This window comes from Miscanthus floridulus, chromosome 19, assembly GCF_019320115.1.
Source record: "Miscanthus floridulus cultivar M001 chromosome 19, ASM1932011v1, whole genome shotgun sequence".
In the NCBI taxonomy this organism is placed as follows: Eukaryota; Viridiplantae; Streptophyta; class Magnoliopsida; order Poales; family Poaceae; genus Miscanthus; species Miscanthus floridulus.
In genome coordinates, this window is record NC_089598.1 from 23,509,667 (window position 1) to 23,535,431 (window position 25,765).

Genomic DNA, 25,765 nt, shown 5'->3' on the forward strand with positions numbered 1-25,765 from the left:
GAGCATGCCTACTGTCTCTTCAACAAAACCTCTGGAAGAGTTGAGATTGCGGTAGACATGACATTTGATGAATCTAATGGCTCTCAAGTAGAGCAAGTTGATTCAAGTGTTGTAGGAAAGGAGGATCCACCATGTGAAGCAATCAAGCAATTGATAATTGGTGATATTAGACCACAAGAAGATGAAGCCACTAAAGTGTAGGTTCCTCAAGCTGCTACTGCACCAATTTCCACTAACGTACCTGATGCTACACTATAGCAAACACCTGCTGCAACTCTAGAGCGCGATAGTGCCGCACTTGAGGGCGACAGTGCCGCACCTACACAGTCAGCAGCAGCTAATTTGACTCCAGCTCGCAGACAAAACCTACAACCCATATTTGAGCAAGATGATGACAAAGATCTAGAAGATGAACAAGAGGCCATTGAGCATCCAAGGCTAAGGCAAACAATACAACGGGATCATCCCGTAGATAACATCCTTGGGAGTCTTTGAAAGGGGCTAACAACTCATTCACATTTAGCAAACTTTTACCAATATTACTCGTTTGTTTCCTCTTTGGAGCCTCTTAAGGTAGAACAAGTACTTGGAGACCCGGATTGGATGATGGCCATGCAAGAAGAGCTCAATAACTTCGAAAGAAACCAAGTGTGGACTTTGGTGGAATGACCCAATACCAATGTCATTGGCACCAAGTGGGTCTTCCGCAACAAGCAAGATGAGAATGGAGTGGTGACAAGGAACAAGGCAAGGTTGGTTGCTCAAGGTTTCACTCAAGTAGAGGGCTTGGACTTTGAAGAAACATATGCACCGATGGCAAGACTTGAAGGAATTCGAATGCTTCTAGCCTATGCCGCTCATCACAACTTCAAGCACTTCGAATGCCCTATTCAAGAACTTGTCTATGTTGAGCAACCACTAGGCTTTGAAGATCACAAGTTTCTCAACCATATCTACAAACTCCAAAAGGCGCTCTATGGTCTTAAGCAAGCACCAAGAGCATGGTATGAATGCCTTAAGGAATTCTTGCTTAAACAAGGCTTTGAAATAGGCAAAGCCGATCCTACCCTTTTCACTCATAAAGTTGGCAAAGATATATTTGTGTGCCAAATATATGTCGATGACATAATATTTGGTAGTACTAATCATTCTTTTTATGAGGAATTTAGTAGGATCATGACCAAGAGATTTGAGATATCCATGATGGGTGAATTAAAGTTCTTCCTTGGATTTCAAATCAAGCAAGTGAAGGATGGAACTTTCATTAGCCAAACGAAGTACACCCATGATATGCTCAAGAAGTTTGACATGGTGAATGCCAAGCCTATCAAAACTCCCATGCCAACCAATGGACATCTAGATCTCAATGATGAAGGGAAAGCCATGGATACTAAGGTATATCGTTCCATGATTGGCTCTCTACTTTATTTGTGCGCATCTAGACCCGATATTATGCTTAGTGTGTGCATGTGTGCTAGATTTCAAGCTACCCCAAAAAAGTGCCACTTAGTGGCCATTAAGAGAATCTTGAGATATTTAGTACACTCTCCTAACCTTAGCTTCTGGTATCCTAAGGGCTTTAGGATTGATCTACTTGGGTATTCGGATTCCGATTATGCCGATTGCAAAGTAGATCAAAAAGGCACTTCGGGGACATGTCAATTCCTTAGACGGTCCCTAGTGTCTTGAAGTTCTAAAAATCAAAATTGTGTAGCCCTTTCCACCGTCGAGGCCAAGTATGTTGCAGCCGATGCATGTTGTGATGTGCTCAACTACTTTGGATGAGGCAAACCCTTCAAGATTTCGGATGTCATTTCACTAAAATCCCACTCTTTTGTTACAACAAAAGTGCCATAAAGTTAGCCAACAATCCCGTAAGCCACTCAAGAACTAAGCACATAGACATCTGACATCATTTCTTGAATGACCACGAAGCCAAAGGAGATATCAAAATTCATCATGTGAGCACCGAAAAGCAACTAGCCGATATCTTCACTAAGCCTCTTGATGAGTCAAGCTTTTATGCTTTGCGTAGTGAGCTAAATATACTTGATTCTTGTAACGTGGTTTGAACTATAGCACACCTTGATTGATGAACTAGCATGGATAGGAGAAATAAATTAGAAAGGTTTAAATATTGTGCTTCAAAATGATTTATCATAAGAAACAAGTGCATTATGATCATTGTTTGTATTGATTAATTGCTACTGATCATAGTGTGCTTGAGATATGTGTCCATATCCTATATGTATTTAGCTATTTAGTTAGTAGCTAAATCTTGCTGTTCTAGGAAGTGCGGCTGTGCCGTGCTTGCCTTGCGGTAGTGCCGCACTTTGAATTTCAATCAAAATTCAGCCCATGATAGCAGTTGCCGTGGGGGCCCATTTACTCTTCTTATTTCACCTGGCCCCAGGGTAACTCTCACCTCATTCTCACCTGTAGTCGCTGCCTCTCTCTCCCTCCATTTCTCTCCCTCTCACGCACGTAGCCGTGCCACCGCCGCCGCTTTGTCTAGCCACGCTGCCACCTCCGGCATTGCCATGGCCCGCTGTTGTTCTTCTACGTTGTCATTAGTAGCAGCCCTAGCTCATGGATGAATCTGATTCATCTCTTTCCTCCTCAATCTACGTGAATCAAGGTGAAACCCTAAATCCTTCCTGATCTATGCAATGTGTCGATTCTAGTTGTCTTGGATGGTTGATTGAAAGGTATATAGTAGTTTGGATGGTGTATTAAGGATTGATTGAAGTAAAAATTGTGATTCAACTTTGGAACCAAACTGACTACTGCGGCAGTGCCGCACCTCTATGGCAAAGATGACAATGCTACACTCATGGTTCGATGGTTGACTCACTTTATCTATTTCACTCAGCACCCAATGCTAAGATTCATGATTACTTGGCTTTCTCTCAATCATATCTAGATGAATTGATGACATAGACATGCATATGTTTTCTGAGATTGTATAGTGGGCTAGGAGTTAAATTATGAAGTAAGTTTAGTAGACAAGAAGATGCAAAGTGCAGTCTTGGTGAAACAACTAGTACGGCAGTGCCGCTTCTAGGTACGGCAGTGCTGCACATCTGGGGGCAGCACCTCATCAGCTGCTTCTCTCGCTTGCACGTTGACTCTGGTTGATTACTTAACTTGCTTTATAGGGTAACTCCTATTCTCCATTTGTATAGTTTCTCATTTTGGTCTATGTTTTTGCGTAGATGGCCTCCGGAGGTGATGATGACCGGAGGGGGAAGAGGAAGATGACAGAGCCTCGGGATAACCAGATGCCTCGTTGTGGTCATGGTAGGACCACAAAGGGTAGCAGTAGTGCAGTAGGCAGGGATGTTGCCAGAGATAGGGGGAGGAGAGATCAGATGATTTAGGATGAGTATAACTTAGAGAGGGTTGGCCGCACTATGCCTCCAGGTGCTTACCCAGATACTCCACCTCATCTTTAGGAGTTTGACAGGAACTACATCAGAGAGTATTCTGAGGATGTAGTCATGAGGCTTCCTATTGACACACATGCTCATCCCGTGCTCAACTATGCGGGAAAGTTGAAGATGGTGGAGGAAGCACATGAGAACAATCCCTATGAGCACCCAAAGGATTTGGAGATAGACTACATGTTTTGGAATGAGTTTCATTCCAACTTCTATGCATCTGTAAACTTCAACTCCAAGAAATCCAAGGTTGTGAAGATGCAGTATGTTGATTGGGAGGAGATGAAGGCAAACAATGAGCCAGAATTCAATAAGGTGATCAAAACTTGTGAGTTGTTTGGCCTCACTAATATTATGAGCTTTAGATATAATTGGAATGAGGAAGTGCTAGCCCAGTTCCATGCTACTTTCTTCTATAGCATCTACACTGATGAGATTCACTGGATGGCTAAGGGACGGCATTATAGAGTTGATTTTGTGACTTTCAGCCGGATCCTTGGTTTTGTAGAGGAGGAGCGGGGCTTCACTTATATTCATGATAAGGCTAGAGCTGAGATCCGTGATATTTCCTATATGTGGATTGACAAGAGAAGTGCAGATGGGAAGGTCAGTGGCCTAAAGAGCTATTATTACATTCTGAACAATTTGATGAGGCACACTACCAATCCCAAGGATGGAGCAGCTTCTGATCTTAATGGATATGTGAGGAATGTGTTTGCTAGATTTGCTCCTGGAGGTGACAGGTTTAATGTCCCTCACTTCATGTGGTGTGAGCTGAGGAACGCAATGGAGGATGGGAGAAAGGGGATACCCTATGCCCCCTATCTCATGTTTATGATTGAGAGGGTCTCTAGCTATAGATTTGAGAAAGATGGTCTTCACACCGTCTACAAAATTGAGAAGACCTGAGGGGCAGGTGCTAGCAGGGTAGTGAGACGCTCTCCATCAATTGAGGATGTGCCTGAGTCATCCCGCTCTAGGCCTCGCAAGGAAAAAAAGATGGAAAAATTTGGGAAGTGGATCAAGGCCATCTTCACCACATGCACTTATGCAGCGAGGACCGCATATCAGGACCGGTTGGAGAACCGTGAAGCCAACCGGGAGGCTAGAGGGTGTGCAGGACCAGTTTGATGACCTCCCTAGTCTTTCTAAGATAGATTTAGAGGATGAGAAGGAGGAGGAGCAGGAGCAGCCAGAGCTTGATCCTCACACAAGTTTGAGGACCACCTTGTAGTCCATGAGGAGGAGCACCAGGCGTGAGCGCCACACTTCGACCACTCATCGCCAAGGGAGGGTGGTGGTGTCTTCCTCCTCCTCCAACAACGACGATGGTGATGGTGGAGAGAAAGACGTTGCAGGTGCTAGTGGAACTGCTGGTGGGGATGATGTCGATTGGGACACCATCCAAGAGGATGATGAGTGAGTGTTGGTCTTTCTTTTTTTCTTCTCTTTTTGGTGTTTTATACCAAAGGAGGAGAAAATTAGAGGGGTCAACAACTTTTTCGATGCCATGGAGGTTGCTGCAGCTAGAGTTATGTCCATATTCGTTTAGAGTAGTCTTCGTTAAGTGAGAGTTTGAGAGTCCATTAGAAACTCTATTTATATAATAATGCTACTTAAGTACTTTATATATGTGTGGGATATGGACATATATTAATCTATGCTGTCGTTTGTGATACAATTGTGCTAGAATATATATCTTTTTATGTATCACATGTTGTGTGGTATCTGTTCTGATATGTGCTATTACAGCAAGTGCGGCAGTGTCGCACCCAGCTGCAACAGCAAACCATGTTGTGCATAAACTGTCATTTACATCACGTTTTACATACCTAACATGGTATGCAGCACCCCATAGGAGCATGGATGTAGGGGGAGCCCCATCACTTTCACTAAAATGTGAATCTTGGATTCTTATGCCAATTTGAGAATTCAATTCTCTATTCACACATTTAGGGGGAGGCTCTACACCCATGGCTCAAAAATCTCAGTATTTATTTTATATCTTTTGTAAGCTCTAATTGGATTGTCATCAATCACTAAAAAGGGGTAGATTGAAAGTGCAATCAAGCCCTAATTGTGGGTTTTGGTGATAATGATCACGTAATTAGAGAACTAATGAGGTTTATCGAGATGACAAGCAGGGAATTTATATTCGAGGATACTACACAAAATGGAGGAGCCCCCAATTACAAATGTAGATGGCTTCAAACTCAAAGGAGGTTTAAATTCTTTTATATTTTGAATTTAAATATAGGAAAAGCCGTACTATAAAGGGAGACACAATGCTTAAGCTAATATGTGCTACCAAGTGCTCAAACATACACATGCATCCTCAGATTCATAGCCAAGATAGTCTACACTTCACTCTTACCGTTGCTGTCTTGCGTGGTGCGGCACTACCGCACTTGAAGAGAGGCACTGCCGTAGTGTGGCACTGCCGCACTTGAGCAGCGACACTGCCGCGACTTAAGTGACCGTTGGGGGCTGGGGGTATTTATACCCTTCCTCTTCCCCCCAATGGCTCTCTAGCTCTTCTTCCTCACTTCAGCACGCCCAAAACAGAGCAAGAACTCTTTCTCTCTCCCTCCATTGTTGACCTCAAGCCCCCAAGCAAATCCATTGATTTCTCCATCAATCCTTGAGGAAAAATGGTCCAAAACTCGATTAGAGAGCAGCTCCATTGATCCCCCAACTCTAAAGAGCACTTGGTTCACGCTTTGGCCGACAGTTGTGTTTGTTACTCTTGGAGCTTAGCTCCTAGCCGGCTAGAGCGTCATCCGTGGAGCTTGTCAACTTGTGTGGCAGCCCCGGGAGGTTTGTAACGATCTCTTGAAGTTAGTAAACTCACCCCTCATCTTAAGAGTTAAGTCTCTTGATTTGAGAATAAGGAAGGGTTGGAAAGCCCTAAGCCTTAGTGGCTAACCTCAACAACGTGGAGATAGGCAAGCCTTGGTGGCGAGTCAAACCACGGGATAAATCATTGTGTCACTTGTGCTTGATTTACATTACTTGCATGACATATTATTGTTGAGGTAATTTCTAGGGTTTCTAGTCGATCTACTTGTGTGTGGTGTTCCTACCACTTCTAGCTCTTGATCTGTGATTGTCATACCTGTAGTAAGCTAGGAAATTTCTCTGATCTAAGTTTTCGTTCATGGATTTTGAACTGTGATTCGTAGTTGTCTGCAGGTGCGGTAGTGCCGTTGTTCTATTCCGGCAATACCGCCCTCCAGAGCGACAGTGCCGCAGGGTGAATTTGATAAAAGTTTGAGTGTTTGTTTTGACAGGCCTATTCACCCCTTTCTAGACCAACCAAAGATCCTACCCAAGGAATATAAGACATGGTGAAGTTGATAGCCCTCTGGCAGTAGTATTTTGTAATTTATATGCCACTTTGCCAATCCAGTCCAATTGCAAAAGGGGCTGTAGTACTTGGAGTGGAGGTTTCAGTGTTTATGAATGCTAAGTGAAGTGTAGAGATATGGTTGGAGCTTTAGGTAGACCATGATCGCAAGTGTTGAGTTGTTTAGCTTGAAGCTTGATTCTGGATTATTGAGCTTTGTGGAGATTCTATTTGGTGAGTTGTTGATCCAGCTGCTTTTTATGTAGAATTTGACGAGCATGTCATATGGGCAGTCCGACAGGACAACTTCGGCCACCATAGAAGGAGGATAACTATAGAGTGCTTGAAATGGAGTCATGTTGAGTGATGTATGGAAGCATGTGTTGTACCACCAATCTGTCAAAGAGAACTAATAGAACAATTTGGTGGCTTGACAAAAACCCATGCATAGGCATTGATTGACTCTCTCAGCTTGACCATCTGATTGATGGGTGATAGCCACGGCTGAAATTTAGTTGGATCCTCATTGATTTCAATATTGCTTGCCATAAATTACTAGTAAAGACCCTATATTGACTAGTGGCAATGGCAAGAGGAGATCCATGGAGCATGAAACATTAAAACCAGAATGACATAGACACTGTTCGCTGGTCTGAACTTTGGCTGAAACTGGCTGAAAAACACTGTTCCGGCTGAATTGTTGTGAGAGAAAAACACGGTTCTAGCTGAAAAAACAAGCCGAACAAGTCAAATTTAAGACAAGCGAACGGGGCCATAATCTACAATCAATGGATGTTGTCGACGATTAAAGATCCAGAGACATGAGATGACTTTTTAGGCAATGTTTCTGGAGAAAATATTGGTACAAATTAATATATGGAACATTGCATAACGATTTGGAAAAAAGGGAGAAAGAAGGGGATTAACATCCAGCTAAACCGACATGGCCAGTCCTCAATCGGGCCAGGCCGGCCTCCCTCTTCCATGCATGCGCTTGGCTGGGCTGCGCCCCCATGCTAAGCGGCCTGGTCAGCCTACCAAGCAGCCAGGCCAGCTGGCCCACATGCCGGTCACAAGGCCAGCCAGGCCGGCTGGAAGCCGTGGGCCCCTCTTTGGCTGGCTCCTGCCGCTGGATCTCCTTGGCCGATCGGCCGGACAAGGCCTCGTTTAGTTTGCAAAATTTTTGACGAAATGGTACTGTAGCATTTTTGTTGTTATTTAGTAATTAGTGTCCAATTATAGTATAATTAGGCTTAAAAGATTCGTCTCGTGAATTTCGTCTAAACTATGTAATTAGTTTTATTTTTTATTTATATTTAATGCTTCATGCATGCGTCCAAAGATTCGATGTGACGGGGAATCTTGAAAAATTTTGCAAAATGAAGTTGAACGGTACCAAGCTAGCCTGCCTTGCTGTACCCTGCTGCGCCTCCCTGTGCTGGCCGCTGCCGAGCCGGCTTGGCCGAATGAACAACTACCATGCCTTGGCGATGCCTTGACATTTGTTTCATTAGGAGGATAGAATTACACGATGCAATTACGACCTTGTAGCGCAGGTTACAAGCCGCTAAGACAGTGGTAGAAAAACCATTGGACTACAAACACTTTAGTGATTTGTGGTGCACATTATTTTATATGTTTGATGTTATCAGCTAATGCACATCATCCAACTCATGAGATTCTTGTTATTTTAAAAATCGTTTGCAACTTTTACTCTTGCTAAGTGGTAACCACGAAGCAGAGATTGGGAAAAAAAAACTATAGCTTTTGGCCATCCCTAGGTGTTAGCAACTATTTACCAAAGCTGATTTTGACACCTAAGCTAAGTAGCTAACTTTTTTTTTTGAGAATTACACAGTACAACATAGACGTCCATAACATGCATACACACTCGCCCCTATGAACACACGTATGCAAAACATACCCCTATGAGCACCTCCGAATGACTGAACCGGCAGATCTCAAGATTCACAAAGTCAACACAGGTTCACCTACTACTAGAAGCATAGCGCCGTTAAATCCAGGAAAATACGAACATCCGTGTCAAGTCGAGAACTTGAAGTCGGGTGGGCAGATTCCACCATAAGGAACCCAGCCAACCGATCTATCAACTACAATAGAAGAAACCTATTTTAATTGGAACCCAACTTTAACTTTGCACAAAATCAAAACTCCATGTAACATTGTTGCAATAGGACAAAAATAATCGAGCAATTGACATTCTGATTATTAAGGGTAGTTTATTCTTTATTATATCTTAGACCATAGAAGCCAATTGACTTAGGCTTGTGGAGCACATGCGTCCAAAATCAACTGCGGCTAGACACTTGGCACGTTGAGCACCGTACGAAAATCGGCGTGTTCGTTGGTAGGTTTCTGGGCCGGTTTAGGCTGGCTGGTGTTCTGTTGGCTTGTTGAATAAGCCTGGCTGAAACCAACAAGCAAACATGGTGAATAACTGAAACACCCTCTTGCAAATCAATTTTATTTTATTTTGTGCCATATTTACAATATTGCACTCATACACACCCGCTTGCTCCGAGAAAATGCACAAAAAGCAAAAAAAGGATACCAACGGTGCCCTTGGACGCTACTGTCAGCCTGTTCGCTTGCTCGTAAACGATCGTAAATTTTCAGTCAGGAATAGTGTTTTTCTCTCACACTAAACCAGCCATCAGTAAATAATCCACGATCGTTTACGGCCTCCCGAACAGGCTGACGCCGGCGTGATGCGGCTGCAGCTCCACGATGACACGAGGCGGAGGCCCAAAGTCCGCTGAGCAGAGCAACAGGCTCTTATGCCCGCCCGCCTCCCTCAGACACCTTGAACTCCGGCCTCCGGCATGGCGCCGCCACCGCAGTGGCAGAGCGGCGAGGTATAAGTTAAGTAGCATATTCACGCATGGAATGGAATTTTGATTCCAAAAATACTCGAATACAAAGCGTTTGCATAACCCAATTTGGAAACAAATATCTCTAAACCTCTGGTAGCCAAACGAGTTAGAGCAGTAATAGCTTAGCTCATTATCATTGGTATGGACACTGCGTAACAAATTGTATATCTTGTTGTAAGTTCATCCATATTTCCGTCCTTCACACTCCCTTTCGGTATATCGGTTACTCCACTCCCAAGAATAAGAGTTCTGGTCGATTTTACTAAGAGTAAGAGACAATGAATTTTCTAAGAGTCTTAATTGGTTTATTGTCAAATCCGTGACCCGAACTCATGACCTCATGCTTAACGAGCTAGAATAGCGCGCGCCTAATCACGATATAGAATCTAATTCCAAAACATATTGGAATATAAAGGAAACATATTGGTATATAAAAGGATGCAAGTTGTATGTTCTGTTACTAACGCGCGTGTATATTTTGCTAGTATTCATATGACTTGTGAAAACAGGGCATAATTTGTGAACATAAATTGTGGACGCAAAACTTTCTGGTACAATTTGTTGAAACAAAGAGTTGTGCCCAAAGTTTCTTAAAAGTTTCGTTTGCACAAAATCAGCCACAAACAATTTCCAAATAAAAGTTACGGAAACATTTTTAAGAAAATCATGCATACTAAAATTTGACTGGATTTGACATGAGAAAGAGGAGTATTTTTTTTAGATCTACCTCTAGGGGACCGGACCGCTCAAAGTCGACGTGCTCTAAGTTGCCACTCGCTCGCCCACCAGGTCGACGTTGACCTCCACGGCCCATGGGCCGTCTAGGCCAAGCCGTCCTTTTAACTTGTCACCAAGCCCCCACTACTCTCCCCTCAAAAAAATAAAAAAGCCCACCTACTCTCTGCTTAAAAAAAAACAAGCCGCCGTCCTTTTAACTCGTCTAGCGCCTGCTGGAGATAAGAGAGAAGAAGACAGAAAAGAAGGTGACACTGACACTGGCATGAGGAATCACAGCAAACTACTATCGTCAAACTGGAGATGGACGCCAATATATAGGACTGCAACATGTTTCAGCTGGCCAAAGTGTGCGGATCCAAGAGCCTGAGCACGACGGAGAGCCCTTTCGACGGCTGCAGAGTCAGAAAGGAGACCGGCGCGTGCACGTACTCCGGCGCCACCTCGAAGGCGAACCGCCGCAGGATGAGCGCCAGCGTGGCCTTGGCCTCCAGCATCGCGAAGTCCTGCCCGATGCACGACCGCGGGCCCAGGGAGAAGGCTAGCAGCGCGTTCGGGTACGCGGCCGCCCTACCCACGCCGTCCTGAAACCGGAGCGGGTCGAACTCGCCGGCGTCCGCGCCCCACACCTCCTCGTCGCGGTGGAGCGTCGGGAACGGGATCGCCAGGTGCGTGCCCTTGGGCACCTTTACGCCGCAGAGGTCCACGTCCGCCGTCGCCTGCCTGTCGATTATGTTGGCCGCGCCGTACAGCCGGAGCGTCTCGTACAGCACCATCGTCACCTGCAAATTAATTAACCACGATCACGGGCACCGTTGGTTTAATCACAGTAGTCTTGTACTTCTCGTTCATGGCCGGCCGATCAGGGCTTTAATTTAATTACTTACAAGCTTGAGCTTGTTGAGGGCGTCGGCGTTGAGGGGCACCTCGGCGCCGCTGCACTCGCGGAGCACCTCCTCCCTGAGCCGCTGCTGCCACTCATGGTGGGTGCCGAGGAGGAACATGGTCCTGGGTCAGGAGGTGCGCGGTCGTGTCGTGGCCGGCGAAGAAGAACGTTTTGCACTCGTCGATGATCTCGTCCATGCTCATGACCTGCTGCGTCTTGCCGTTGTTGTCGCCGGCGTTGGCCTCCAACATGAGGCCGAGCAGGTCTTTGCCGTAGCCCTTGGATTCCTTAGCCGAGGCCTGGCGCTCGTCGATGATGGCCGTGAGCGTGCCCCGCACGGTGCGCTCGAGCTGCCACCGGCGCACGTTGGCCTTGGTTGGCACGTGATCCATGCCCGGGACGCGCACGACGACGTTGTTGATGGAGGCGAAGACCATGAGCTGGAGTTCCCGCTGCGCCAGGAACACCTCTTTCCCCTGCCGGTAGCTGCTGCCGAACACGGTGTGCGAGATGACGTCGGCGGTAAGCTCCGTGAAATGTTTCCCCACCTCCACCGTCACCTCCCCGCTCGCCGATGCTGCGGCGCGCGCCTCCTGTTGGAATCGGTGGACCACCTCCGCCGCGCACGCCGCCATCGCCCCCGTCATCGACTTGAGCCTGTCCATGGCGAACGCCGGGTGCACGACGCGGCGGTGGCGCGCCCAGTCGTCGCCCTTGGTGAAGACCAGGCCCTGGCCCAGGAGCGCCATGAGGGCCGGGCCCGGGTACGGGTTCACGTACAGCCCGGCCTTGTCGGAGAGGATCCGCTTCGCCATGTCGAGGTCGCCCGCCCAAAGCCTCGGTGTCGAGCCGGTCCACGACACGAACACCTTGCCGTAGAGCGACGCCCACGCCCGCACGTGCGGCATCACGCGGGGCACGATGTCGTTGGAGCTCCGCTCCAGCGCCTCGTCGCTCGACGCCGCCAGCATCGCCCTCGCTTCCCGGTTGTTGCCCACGTAGAAGCGGCACGGCAGCCCTCGGACGCCCTGCGGATATATATATGCAGCGGCAGCGGCTGCTCTGCTCTCCCACAGTCGCTGGTGTGGTGGGTCCGTCGATGTCGCCGTTTCCGACTCCGAGCGGGCAACTGTCAACTGTGGTTAGCAGCGGCGTCCTCGGCTATCGACTGTGACAGCGGGCAACTGTCAACACGTGCAGATAACGACTTCTTCCCCACGGCGCACGCCCTCGGCGTGGCCAGCGACATGCTGGTGCTGTCGTGCGCGCTGACGGAGGATACGCGGCACGTGGTGGACCGGGGGAGCTGGGCAGGGGCGGCGTGCTCGTCAACGTCGGCCGCGGCGGCCTGGTCGACGAGCCGGAGCTGGTGCGGTGCCTGCGGGAGGGCGTCATTAGCAGCGCTGGGCCGGACGTGCTGGCGGAGCTCCTCGCCATGGACAACATCGTGCTGTCAGGCCACAGGGTCGTGCTCACGTCGGAGTCCATGTGCTCCAACCCTCGCGCCAAAAGACCGAGCGGTCGGGCCAAAAAAGAGCGAGGTCGCAGGGTAGAACGCCTGGGACACGATGGTCCATTGGATGGCAGCCAACGGCATGGAAGAAATGGCAGAGTTAACCGGTTTCCCTCTACGGGCAGTCGCAGGGTAGAACGTCTGGGACACGATGGTCGATTGGATGGCAGCCAACGGCATGGGCATGGAAGAAATGGCAGGGTTAACCTGTTTCCCTCTACGGGCACGTGCAGTCACCCCACGTAGAAAACTACTTATATGGCCCAGCTCTGCACATAGAACGGGTTTGCATACGCGTAGCACATGTCTTACACTTTTGTCCTCGCTTCGTTTAACAAGGTTAATCCAGAGGTGCTATGTTTGAAACGACAACGCTTATAAGCTAGTCCTTACCCTCCTAAACTTTCAAGATGGTACTAAACCCACTAATCACAACCACAAGTGTGCCACTTTGATTATATGGGTCAACTTCATAACTACTACATACTACTAATAGGTTGTATGTTATATTCCTGTCAGTCAAAGCACACTACCACATTACCTCTAGCTCTGTAGTAACTAAGGAGTAGACTCAGCAATCCTAGTAGTAGAATAGAAGAAACCAATGATGTGATCCCGAGACTTGCGACAGAACTGCACAACACGCAAAAAAAAAAAAGGAATTGTTATACCTTAGTTGTCTGAATTTTTGGTAAGTTTCAGGTAACAATTCGCAAGAGATAATTAGTACAATTAAAAGGATAACTATAGTGAGCAACTTTTTTTGTAGCCAATAGCCAAATAATAATAAATTGCATGTTATCTGATTAAAAAAAAGACACCAGGGGAAGTGATAAAAAGACAAGATGAAAAAAATCAATACACATGATTGTGACATCCCTTATCCAAATGAGCTCGTCTACAGCAACATACAAAGAAAACATACATGCTGAAAACTTCAGAAAATCCAGTACGAAAGTAAGGGATTATGTTATATTAGACTAGCCAATCCAGACACGCCGCCTGAACTCACTAGACTTTGGACAAGCAAAGCCAAACCACCTCCTCTTCGTTCTTAAAAAAAGATGATTGGACCTGGCCCATCGATTCACAAAATCACAATATTATGAGCCTTTTTGGCAGGGCTTCTGCAGGGGCTTCAGCTCCGGCTTCTGTAGAAGCTGTGCCAAACGTCTGTTTTGGAAAGGGCTCCGCATAGGGAGCCGGTCAAGAGCCGGAGCTATTTTTTGCCTGCGCAAGAGAAGCCTCAAAAACGAGCTTCGCGCGGCTCCTTGCTGTGGGTTCACGTCGTCTAGTGCGAAGGAGCTGTTTTGTTAAACGTTTTCCAGAACGGCTTCAGCTCCTCCAAAGGAGCTGCTCCTTCAGAGGAGCCAGAGCCGAAGCCATTTTCAGAGGAGCCAGAGCCCTGCCAAACAGGCCCTATAGTTCCATTGTGAAATATGATAACGAAACTGAGGAATCACATCGCAGAGGACAGATTGGCAGGTGACACGTGAACGTTGTAGGAAATTTGTACTCCTACTTTAGTTCAAATGGAACTTGTGATAAGTATGGCTTCCAATCCCCTCTACTACACATCCAAGAGCTTGAGCACGACCGGGAGCCCTTTCGACGGCTGCAGCCTCACGAAGTCCACCGGCGCATGCACGTACTCCGGCACCACCTCGAACGTGAACCACCGCAGGATGAACGCCAACGTGGCCTTGGCCTCCAGCATCGCGAAGTCCTGCCCGATGCACGACCGCTGGCCCAAGGAGAAGGACAGCAGCGCGTTCGGGTGCGCCGCCGCCCTGCCAAGCCGTCCTGGAACCGGAGCGGGTTGAACGCGCCGGCGTCCGCGCCCCACACCTCCTCATTGCGGTGAAACATCGTGATCGGGATCAGCAGGTGGGTGCCCTTGGGCACCTTCATGCCGCAGAGGTCCGCGTCCGCCGTCGCCTGCCTCGAGATCATCAGCACCACGCCGTACAGCCGGAGTGTCTCCTACAAGAATATTTTTTAAATTTTAACACTTTTTGTAAATTAATTCTAAATATAACACTGTTTGTTTTTTATTTTCAAATCTAACATTTTTTGCCGCGCCTATTGTCATGGCGCGGCGAAATGCCTGTGCCGCGCCATGCATGGTGGCACGACAGGAAGGCTGACGTGGCGACGATCAGAGCGCTGACCGATGACGTGTCAGGGGCTGCCGCGCCGCGGATTTAGCCGCGGCAACCCGCGGGAGGTGCAACAACAGGCACTGCTGTGCCTACGCCTGTGCATCCTGTAGCAGTTGATGGAGACGCAAACAGTAGGATATTACTGTAGCAACAGGCATGTTGCTTTGCAGGTGAAGGGACATGCTGCCCCCATCAAATCACCTAGCCTCTAGCTATATATTGTAAGTATATTCATTCTTTTAACCAGAGCAGATTACACGTTATTGTACCATATTTTACTACTTCTGTTGGACGTAAGTTATATGTTCAACTGATGTAAATTGATTATACGTAAATAAGAAAAGTCAGCAAACTATTATCTGATTTTTTTTTACTTTTTTTTAATTTTTTGTATGTTTTATTTGGTTCCCCTTTGAAATTTTCTAATTTAGCTTATTAATTGATTTGTATCCAGCAACACACAATGTCACTGTCCACTCAACCAAACTATGTGGTCCATCAGTCAATGAATAAGACTCAGCTGCTGGTTCAGGGCCCACACGGAAAGTGATGGCTTAGCTTATGGGTCTGATAATAGTTCAATTTTCTAGACTTCACTATGTACTCAAATATAGTTCGGTTTTCTAGACTTCACTATGTACTCACTAGCGGATTTTGATAGGATATTTCTCAGATTTGTTGTATATTTGCATTATGCAGTAAAAAAGGAGGGTACTGTAGACTTATTACCATGGTACATAGATGATGCTAATCTTTAGAGTTTAAAACATTTGCAAAATTTAAGATGAATAGAAAAAATAATTTTTAGAATTTTATTTTGAAACCTCTCACTGCATTTCAGGCGTTGTGTGATTCACATGGTATATGAAAGTTTTAAGGTGAGTAGCAACTGTTGACTAAAGTACACCAAAACTAGCACCACTTAGCCCTCGTTCGCTTGTCTTAAAAATGGCTTGTTCGGCTTTTTTTTCAGCCAGAACAGTGTTTTTCTCTCACAACAATTCAGGCGAAACAGTGTTTTTCAGCCAGTTTCAACCAAGTTTCAGACCAGCGAACGGGGCCTTAGGGATGGTGGGGAGACTTTTTTTATGATCTCAACAAACTTCTATGCGGGTCTGATTCACAATTAGGAAGGCAAAAGGCACCATTTGGTACAACAGCAAAAAGAATAATGTTTCACATGTGGTGTACTGGTGTTGTGTGGGTTAGCTGAGATTTGACATGAAAACTGGGATTTGACATGTAGCCCTTGTTTAGTCCGAGAAATTTGGATTTTGGGGCTACTGTAGCATGTTCGTTTTTTATTTGATAAATAGTGTTTAAACATGGATTAATTAGGGCCGTGTTTAGTTCAACAGCCGATTCGGAGCCGCCCAAAAAACAGGTATACTGTAGCTACAGTACCATTTTGTTTTTATTTGGTGATAATTATCCGATCGTTGACTAATTAGGCTCAAAACGTTCGTCTCATAGAGTACAACCAAACTGTGTAATTAGTTTTTGATTTCGTCAACATTTAATACTCAATGCATGTACCGTAAGTTTGATGTGACGGGGAATCTTCTTTTTGCATAGTGCCAAATTCTGGAAAATGGGGGAACTAAACATGGCCTGGGTTCAAAACGTTCGTCTCGCAATTTCCCACAAAACTGTGCAATTAGTTTTTCTTTTCGTCTACATTTAATGCTCCATGCACGGACCGCAAACATTCGATATGACAAGTACTGTAGCAACTTTTTATAAGTTAGGGTGAAACTAAACAAGGGCGTAAACAACCTCTAGAGAGAAAAAGAAGCCCTATTGAATTGGCTTTCGTATTTATCCTGATTCCTAAGAAAGACCTAGAGTATGACTCTGAATACATAGCTAGAGGCTAGATGATTTGAAGGGACAGCATGTCCCTTCACCTGCAAAGCAGTAGGTAACTGCACGCACTAGGCCTGCTGCTACAGTAGTATACTGTTGTTGCGTCTCCATCGGCTGCTACAGTATGCACAGGCACAGTAGTGCCATGCTGTTGCACCTCCCGCGGCTTGTCGTGCCCAGATTCGCGGCGCGGTAGCCTCTGTCATGTCATCGGTCAACGCTGCGGTCGTTGCCACGTCAGCTCTCTCGCCGCACCATCATACATGGCGCGGCATAGACATTTCGCCGCGCCATAAAAATAGGCGCAGTAAAAAATGTTAGATTTGAAAATAAAAAACAAACGGTGTTAGATTTAGAATTAATTTATAAAAAAGTGTTAAAATTAAAAAATATTCTCCTACAACACCATCGTCACCTGAAACAACATAAGACCATGGCTGTGATGCGCGCTCGCCGGCGGTCACCGTGTGCATATACACCTGCTAGCTAGCTTAATACTACCTCCATCCTAAAAGAACGTAATTCTAACGTAGTATCACATTTTAATACTTTAAGTTTGACTAATTATAGATAAAAAAGTATTTATGCTTATAATATTAAATAAGTATCGTCAGATTAATTACGAAATATAGTCTCATAATAAATTAATTTAAAGCCATAAATACTAATATTATTTACTAAAAATTCTATCAAACCTAAACCACTTATTGTGGCACACAACCTTGCACTTTTTTTTTTCAGGACAGAGGTAGTAAGCTAAGGCGGAGGAGGCTCACGAGCTTGAGCTTGTTGAGGGCGTCGCCGCGGAGGGGCACCTCGGCGCCGCCGCACTCCCAGATCACCTCCTCCCTGAGCCGCTGCTGCCACTCGGGGTGCGTGCCGAGGAGGAACATGGACCAGGTGAGGAGGTGCGAGGTCGTGTCGTGGACGGCGAAGAAGAAGGTTTTGAACTCGTCGATGATCTGGTCCATGGTCATGGCCTGCCGCCGTCGTCGCCGGCGGCGTTGGCCTCCAACATGAGGCCGAGCAGCTCGCTGCCGTAACCCCTCGCCTCCTTTGCAGCGGCGAGGCGCTCGCCGATGATGGCCATGAGCGTGCCCCGCACCGTGCGCTCGAGCTGCCAGCGGCGCACGTTGGCCTTGGTGGGCACGTACTGCATGCCCGGCACGCGCACGTTGTAGATGGAGGCGAAGGCGATGAACTGGAGCTCCCGCTGCGCCAGGAACACCTCCTTCCCCTGCCGGTAGCTGCTGCCGAACGCCGTGTGCGAGATGACGTCGGCGGTGAGCTCCATGAACTGCTGCCCTACCTCCACCGTCACCCCCTCCTCCCCGCTCGCGGCGACGCGCGCCTCCCACGCCCGGATCACCTCCGCCGCGCACGCCGCCATCGCCCCCGTCATCGGCTTGAGCTTGTCCACGGTGAACGCCGGGTGCACGACGCGGCGGTGGCGCGACCAGTCGTCGCCGTCGGTGAAGGCGAGGCCCATGCCCACCAGGGACAGTATGGTCGGGCCCAGGTCCGACTTGCCGTACAGCCCCGACCTGTCGAAGAGGACCCGCCTCACCATGTCGTAGCTGCCCACGAACAGCGCCGGAGTCGAGCTGGACCACGTCAGGAACACCTTGCCTGGACACACACAGCCAACCGTGTGACACGACCACAGCGAAAACTTGTCAGAATTCAGAATTGATCTTGCCCGCTCGCGTACCGTATAGTGACATCCACGCGTGGTACTGCGGCATCACGCGCGGGATGTAGTCGTGGGAGGTGAGGTCCAGCGTGTCGCCGCTCGTCGCCGCCCGCATCGCCTGAACCTCCTTGTTGTTGCCCACTAAGACACGGTACGGCGGCCCGCGGACGCCCTCGCCACGGCGTACGGGCGCCACACCAGGTGGAGCAGCACCGTCCACAGCCTCGTGACCACCACCACGGCGACGGCGGCGGCGACCAGTGCTGCACCTCCCGTGCCCATGTCGAGCAACTAACAGGATACGAGAACTCGCGGTGCACGAAGCAAACTGCAATCCGCACGAAGGAGGATTGTACTGCGCTGTGATGTCGTCGCGTGTTTGTGTGTGCCAGCAGTGTTACTGTGTGTGTATATTGAAGCTGACTCGCTATCTACCCCTCCGTCTCCAAAGAAGAGTTGATATGAAAATCGTATTAGTTAAATTTTCTCAATTTTGACTAGATTTATTATAAGAATCTTGTCAGGAGGAGACATAAATGCTATGAGAATCGTGCCAGGAGGTGACATGAATGCTAATAATATTTACTATAACCATGATTAAAGGTGAGCTAATTTGACCAGCATGGATCTCATAATTACATTCTTTTGTGGACGGAGGTAGTACTCTATTCGTCGATAAAGAATGCAATTATAGGATTTCCGCTGGTCAAATTCTCTCAAGTTTAACTGAGTTTATAGTAAATAGTATTATCATTTATGTCTTCAAATAACTTTATTATGAAAATATATTCTATAACTAATGTAATGGTAATTATTTTGTATAAAAAATGTCAGTACCTTTTTATATAAATTCAGTCAAAGTATAGCCTATTTGACTTCTCGAAAAATGAGAATTGCATTCTTTTATGGACGAGGGAGTATAAGGCAAGAGCTTTGTGTGGCGAGTGAAGATGTGACGGGTTGGGTGCGGACTTTTGGTGAGATCATGGATGACTCGGGTGTCTAAGTACTGCGTAGTAGTCCTTCTGTCCCTAAATATTTATCGTTTTTATTTTCCGAGAAATAGCTTTGACTATATATATATATATATATATATATATATATATATATATATATATATATATATATATATATATATATATATATATATATATATATATATATATATATTAATATTTATGGTATATAATTAATATCATTAGATATATATTTGAATCTAGTTTTTAATATGAAGATACAAATGTTGCACGTATTTTCTACAAATCGAGTTAAACTTTTGACACAGAAACCAACGACGACACTTAATCGGGACAGAGGGAATAACTTTTTTGCGTCTTTGTTTTCTTCGGCTTTCCCATGGTAACATAATTTTTTTTATCTGACTACTTGATCGAGTAATGCATGAGATCAACATGTGGACTTGTGTGAAAGAAAAGTTGGTAAACTGCTACCTGTGGATCAACGGAGGCCCAGCTCTGTAGTAACTACGGAGTCGAAGTAACTACGGAGTAGTAGTAACCAGGACGATGATCTATCGCATCTCATCTTCTTCTCCGTGACCCGTTCCAATCGAAAATCATACACGCCATCCCTGTGGATCAATGGAGGCACAACACCATTCAGATGATTCAGACCTGTAACTCAAACAGCAGATGCACTTAAAGGCCAGAAAAGAATAAAAGATAAGGAATAGTAACTTACAATTTTCATACCTTTAGCTTTACCGTTGGCAATTGAGGTTAAGCTGTGTCACAGCATTTCCTCAAGGCTAGAATCTACTACTTGCTGACAAGAGCTGCAACTTCCTGAGCCACTGGCATTTGTAGATCTCGTAATGGTAATAGATAAGCTGTGACATTTTATAAAACAAAGTCGACATTCTATTGCATTGAACAAATATTACAAGATCAACTCCCGCTACAAAGATTGGTCAAACAACAAATAAATGGCAAGGAAGCAACAATGAATTTGGTTGCTTCATAACATTACATGAATCAGCGAAGCCGCTACAATGCAATGAAATAATCCCTGTGGTACTACAATCCTACATCAAGAAACAGCTACTAGCGATCTAATAACTAAACAATGTCATGTATCCAGGGTGACGTGAAATTCTTGAACCACGGATGCTCAAGCGCTTCCGCCGCTTTGAGCCTCTTCTCAGGGCAGAAGGCCAGCAGGCCCGTCAGCACATCACGCCTTGTCGCTTAACTTATCAGCCTGGCTTATCAACCATGGAACAGTGTTTTTCTCTCACAATAAATCAGCTTCAGCCGACTTATCAGTCGTAGAAACCATCAGTATCTCACATCTGATTGGGGATGTCAGCAAATTGGCTCGACAGCAGCATTCTGACGTCGATGACCTTCCTAGCAGCTGGAGTTCGACATCACGTGACTCTATGAACTGAATGAATGGCGTATTTTGCACTTCTAAGGAATCACCCGGAGCTAAAAAATGATGCATAGGAAAGCTCGCTATGCATGTTGTAAATGTTACACGGATACTTCCGAAGCCGCGTATCGCGTATCCGATACGTATCGGATACGGATACGTGTCCGATACGCCTAGGATACGTATCATCCGAGTATCTGGTTTTGTATTATTTTCGTTGAAATCGGATACTCCACCGGACACGTATCCTGCGTCCCGATACGGCCCAGCCCAGTAGAAGCCCACGGAGACAACCTCAGTCCCGCACGCCCGCAGGTCGCATTCCCGTGGTCGCAGTCCCGTACGGAGACAACCTCACGGCTGCGCCCGCGCGTCACGCCGCAATCCCGCTTGCCGGCCGCCAGCCACCGGCGACGAGCCTCCGCCTCCGCCTCCAGGCGCCACCAGCCTCACCGCTTCCTCCGGCGAAAACCGTTCCTCTCCGGCGCGCTACCTCCGTTCCGGGTGAGTCTAGGCGCATGGCCTCCTCCCACGGTCGGATCCTTGTCGGCCCAAGTCTGCGCGATTCGTGGATCCGGTGGCCTGGGTCTGCGCCGTCCACAGCAGTACAGCACCGCTCCTCCCCTCCCCTTGCTTCTGCAGGCCTGCAGCGCACCCCCTCCTCCACTGTCCCCCTTTTTTCTCATGGAGACTAGTTGTCTCTCCGCTAGCCGCACGAATCCTCTCCATCAGTCCGTCCTCACCTCTTCTTCCTCTCTCTCTGCAGGTCTGCGAGGTAGTGCCGGCGACGAGGCCTCTCCAATCCCTCCGGCGAGCTCCCCTTCCAAAGTGGTGACAATGAAACAATTGAGGAATAGGAACTTGTTGCGGCATAAATTGCAAGCCTGAATGCCTTCTATTAATTTTCTAAATTTGAGACTATTATATTTGAGAGTTGATGAGACTGCAGACCTTCTGTGCTGTAATAATAGTACTCTTAGAGTCTTAAGTGATTAATTGCAATGTTTTATTGTTATCACTTATCAATTTTAGAACATGCTGGCTGCTGTTGCATGAACTTGCATCAATTTCAGAGTTCACAGTTCAGAGTTCAGACAATAGGAACTTGCTGGCTGCTGCTGCATGAACTGCAAGGTGATGTACTGAACTACTACTGATTAGTGATTACTGAATACTTAAGTAGTCAAGTTTTAGTAATAAATTGATTGATAGTTGGTTACTTGGTTTTTCTGTGCAAATTCTGGACTTGGAGTCTTGGAGAACTCGAGAATGGACAATTGAAGTGTCGGGTACCTTAGAACGGGGTACCCCAAGCAAACCTCAAATGGGTCGCTAAAATTCCATCTAAAAAATAAATAAATAAAGCTAGAAGGTAAGCCGTGGGCCCCTCACCCGCCACGACCGAGCCCACTGGGTCCTCCTCCTCCTCGCCTCGAGCCTCGAGCAGGAGGTCTCGGCATCCTGACACTAACTCCGCCTCGCGCGAGGCTCTCCAGGGAAGGCCTCGGCAGGGAACGCCGTCTCCGCCTCGCCCGAGGCTCTCCAGGGAAGGCCTCAGCAGGGGGTGCATTCTCCGTATCACGCGAGGCGTCTCGCGCGAGGCCTCGGCAAGGAGCCCGATCTCCGTCTCGCGCGAGGCCTCAGTCTCCGTGTCGCTCGAGGCCGGGTCGCCCGTAGCCCGTCACCCCCCGCCTCGACCGACCCTCCAGACAACGCGTCATGTCTCATTAATACTTCAACCACTCCCGCAATCTCAGCCGGACGACGGCTCAACGCCACAGATTGGCCGACGCGGCCCGAGGTCGCATCAGCGCCATACCGGCCGGGACAGGGCACGGCGGGGATTACCAGCCACTCTGTCCTAACACTGTGTCCACGATCGGTGCCATACCGGCTGGGACAGGGTACGGCGGGAATTACCGGCCACTGTGTCCTAACGCTGTGCCCACGATCAGCCGCCCGCTCGAGGCCTCGGCACTGTACACCAAGGTCTCGGCGATCTTGGGGTTCGCGCCTACCGAGACCCCTCCACCGTGGTGCAGCCTCGGCACCGACCAAGCCTCGGCCTCGCACACAGTCCGTCCACAGTGGCTTGCACGTGCACCACCGCACCCACTCCGAGGCAGTCCCGGGGTTCCCACGACGCACAGAATCTGATGGGACGACCACGCTGCTCCAGTGCTCCAAGGACGAACCACTCCGACGACCACGCCGCCATAGGAACAGGCTACAGGGCCCGGACACGCTGCCTCTGTTCACACGACGCCGTATAGTTAGCTCATGTACCATCCTAGTCCTCCCTTCAGGCTATAAAAGGAGAGGACTTGGGCCGTTTTAGGGGGACAAAGGAGAACACCTTGTAACACACACACACACACGCACATCCCTACCGCCTGAGAGCAACGTCTCAAGCGGCCCGCACGACACCCTGTCGAGACCTGGGACCAGCTCCCTCTCTCCTTTAGCTTGTAACCCCCTACTACGAGCACTTCGGTGCAAGGAATACAAGATCGACCTCTTAGACTGGACGTAGGGCCTCGATTGCCTGAACTAGTATAAACCTTGTGTCTCTTTGCATCACCATCCGGAATCAGGAGCACGCAGAACAAATTCACTGGTTGGTTGAGGACCCCTCGGTCCGAAACACCGACAGTTGGCGCGCCAGGTAGGGGCCTCTGCGTGTCGGTTTCGTCATCCCAGCAGGTTCCGGATGGCAGACCCCGTACAACCATTGCGTCTCAGCACCGTGGTTTGGTTCAGGAGCCTAGAGTTCATGTCTCTAGGGCATGAGTACGACATGGTACTCCTCACTCCTCGAGCCCCACTGTCCGACGATGAAGTTACGCCCCGGCAGCCCAGGCGCAGGCGGCGCCTGGGCGGCCGCTCTCGCTGCGCTCGCCAAGCACGACACGAACAAGGCCACCCCGACGCTACGCGAATCCGAGGCGACACGCCACCCCCGCCGATATCCTACGACCAGTTGTTGGCACAGGGTCCCTGGCTGGGGACCTGTCTAGCCTGAGCTTGGACAAAGGAAAGTTGCCTGTGGCACGCGGCGATGCCCAGTCGTCAAGCTCCGCTCCACCACTCCCTGAAGAGCCGACCCCGGCGGGGCAGAATCTGGCGACGGCACCGTCCCCATACCCCTTTGGGTTGAGAAATGTCGCCGCCTCTTACGCCTACGCTTACACTGCCGCTCACGAGCATCCCTCGGAATGCAGCCAGCGCTTCGCTCTCGACCTAAGCACCCACGCCAACTCCTCGGATGAGAACGAGGCATGGCCCGGAGTGGATTTCTCCGGACTCCACGACCCTGGGGCTTTGCGCCAGTTCTTGGCCGCAAGCGACTACTGCTTCAGCTACTCCGACTCCGACGACGAAGGCACCTATGACCCCACTCGCGAGTGTTTTCACGTCGGGCTTGGGATGCCGAGGGCGGGCAAAGAGGACGAGGGGGCAGGTAGCCGTTCCCTGCTTCGCCCAGGCGCAGGCGCCGTCACACCTCCACGCGCCGTCCTGTCGGCCGCACGAAATGAGAACGTTGCTCTTGCGCGACCTCAGCGCCCAGACCTAGAACAGCTCTACAAGCTCCAGGCCAAGGTCGAACAAGACCAACTCCTTCTGCAGCAGCTTCGAGACTCTCTCGAACAGGAACAGCGAGGTCGCGGCGAAGGTGGGGGAGCCCGACAGAGGCCCCGCGATGTGCATCACCGTATCCATGACGACGAAGGGAGTGAGCAACCCCCAGTCTTCAATCACGCTAGCCAGAACGTCGCGGCTGCGGCAATGCTGATCCGCGCAATGCCCGAGCCTTCTACCACGGAGGGGCGGCGGGTCCGCGGCGAGCTCCGGGATCTCCTAGAGACCGCCGCGGTTCAGCAGGCTGAGAGTTCTGCCTCCCGATGACACTGGGGCGCCTCGAACCTGCCCACGGCACCGCCTCGGCAGGACAGGGAAGCCCCAGCTCGTCCCAAGCCCGACCGAGCACCGATAGCCCACAGGGCCCCCGTGCTTCTGGACCGCCTCGGTAATCGACGCGAGGTACAGGGAGACCATGAGGTGGTCAGCAGGCGATGACGCCACGACAACGAGGGGCCCGCTCGGGGCTACCACCCACACCGAGGCGGTCGCTATGATAGCAGGGAGGACCGCAGTCCTTCCCCTGAACCGCCAGGCCCTCGGGTCTTCAGCAGGGCCATCCGCGCTGCTCTTTTCCCCGCCTGGTTTCGGCAACCAGCCAATCTCGCGAAGTACAGCGGCGAGACCAACCCTGAACTCTGGCTTGCCGATTACCGCCTGGCCTGCCAGCTAGGTGGCGCGGACAATGACCTACTCATCATCCACAACCTCCCCTTGCTCTTGTCAGACTCAGCGCGAGCCTGGCTCGAGCATCTTCCTCCCTCACAAATCCACGACTGGCGCGACTTGGTGAGGATATTCGTCGGGAACTTCCAGGGCACATATGTGCGCCCTGGGAACTCCTGGGATCTTAAGAGCTGTCGCCAGAAGCCAGACGAGTCTCTCCAAGACTTCATCCGGCGCTTCTCCAAACAGTGCACCGAGTTGCCCAGCGTCGGCGACTCGGAGATCGTCCAGGCTTTCCTCTCTGGCACCACTTGTCGGGACTTGGTTCGAGAGTTAGGTCGGAACGTGCCGCGCTCCTCGACATCGCCACCAGCTTCGCCTCAGGTGAAGAGGCTGTTGGAGCCATCTTCCCCGACACCGACACCAAGGGTAAGCGGAGGGATGAGGCACCCGAGGCCTTAGCCTCCCACCTCCCCGACACCGACACCAAGGGTAAGCGGAAGGACCGTACATCATTGCCCGAGTGCTGAA

The 25,765-nt window shown here is 48.9% G+C and overlaps 2 pseudogenes; both read right to left on the minus strand.

Annotated features, from left to right (window-relative positions):
- Positions 1-9,291: 9,291 nt before the first annotated feature.
- LOC136529111 (cytochrome P450 709B2-like) lies at positions 9,292-12,316 on the minus strand (annotated as a pseudogene).
- A 2,068-nt stretch (positions 12,317-14,384) lies between these two features.
- LOC136526775 (cytochrome P450 709B2-like) lies at positions 14,385-18,832 on the minus strand (annotated as a pseudogene).
- Between the last annotated feature and the right edge of the window lie 6,933 nt (positions 18,833-25,765).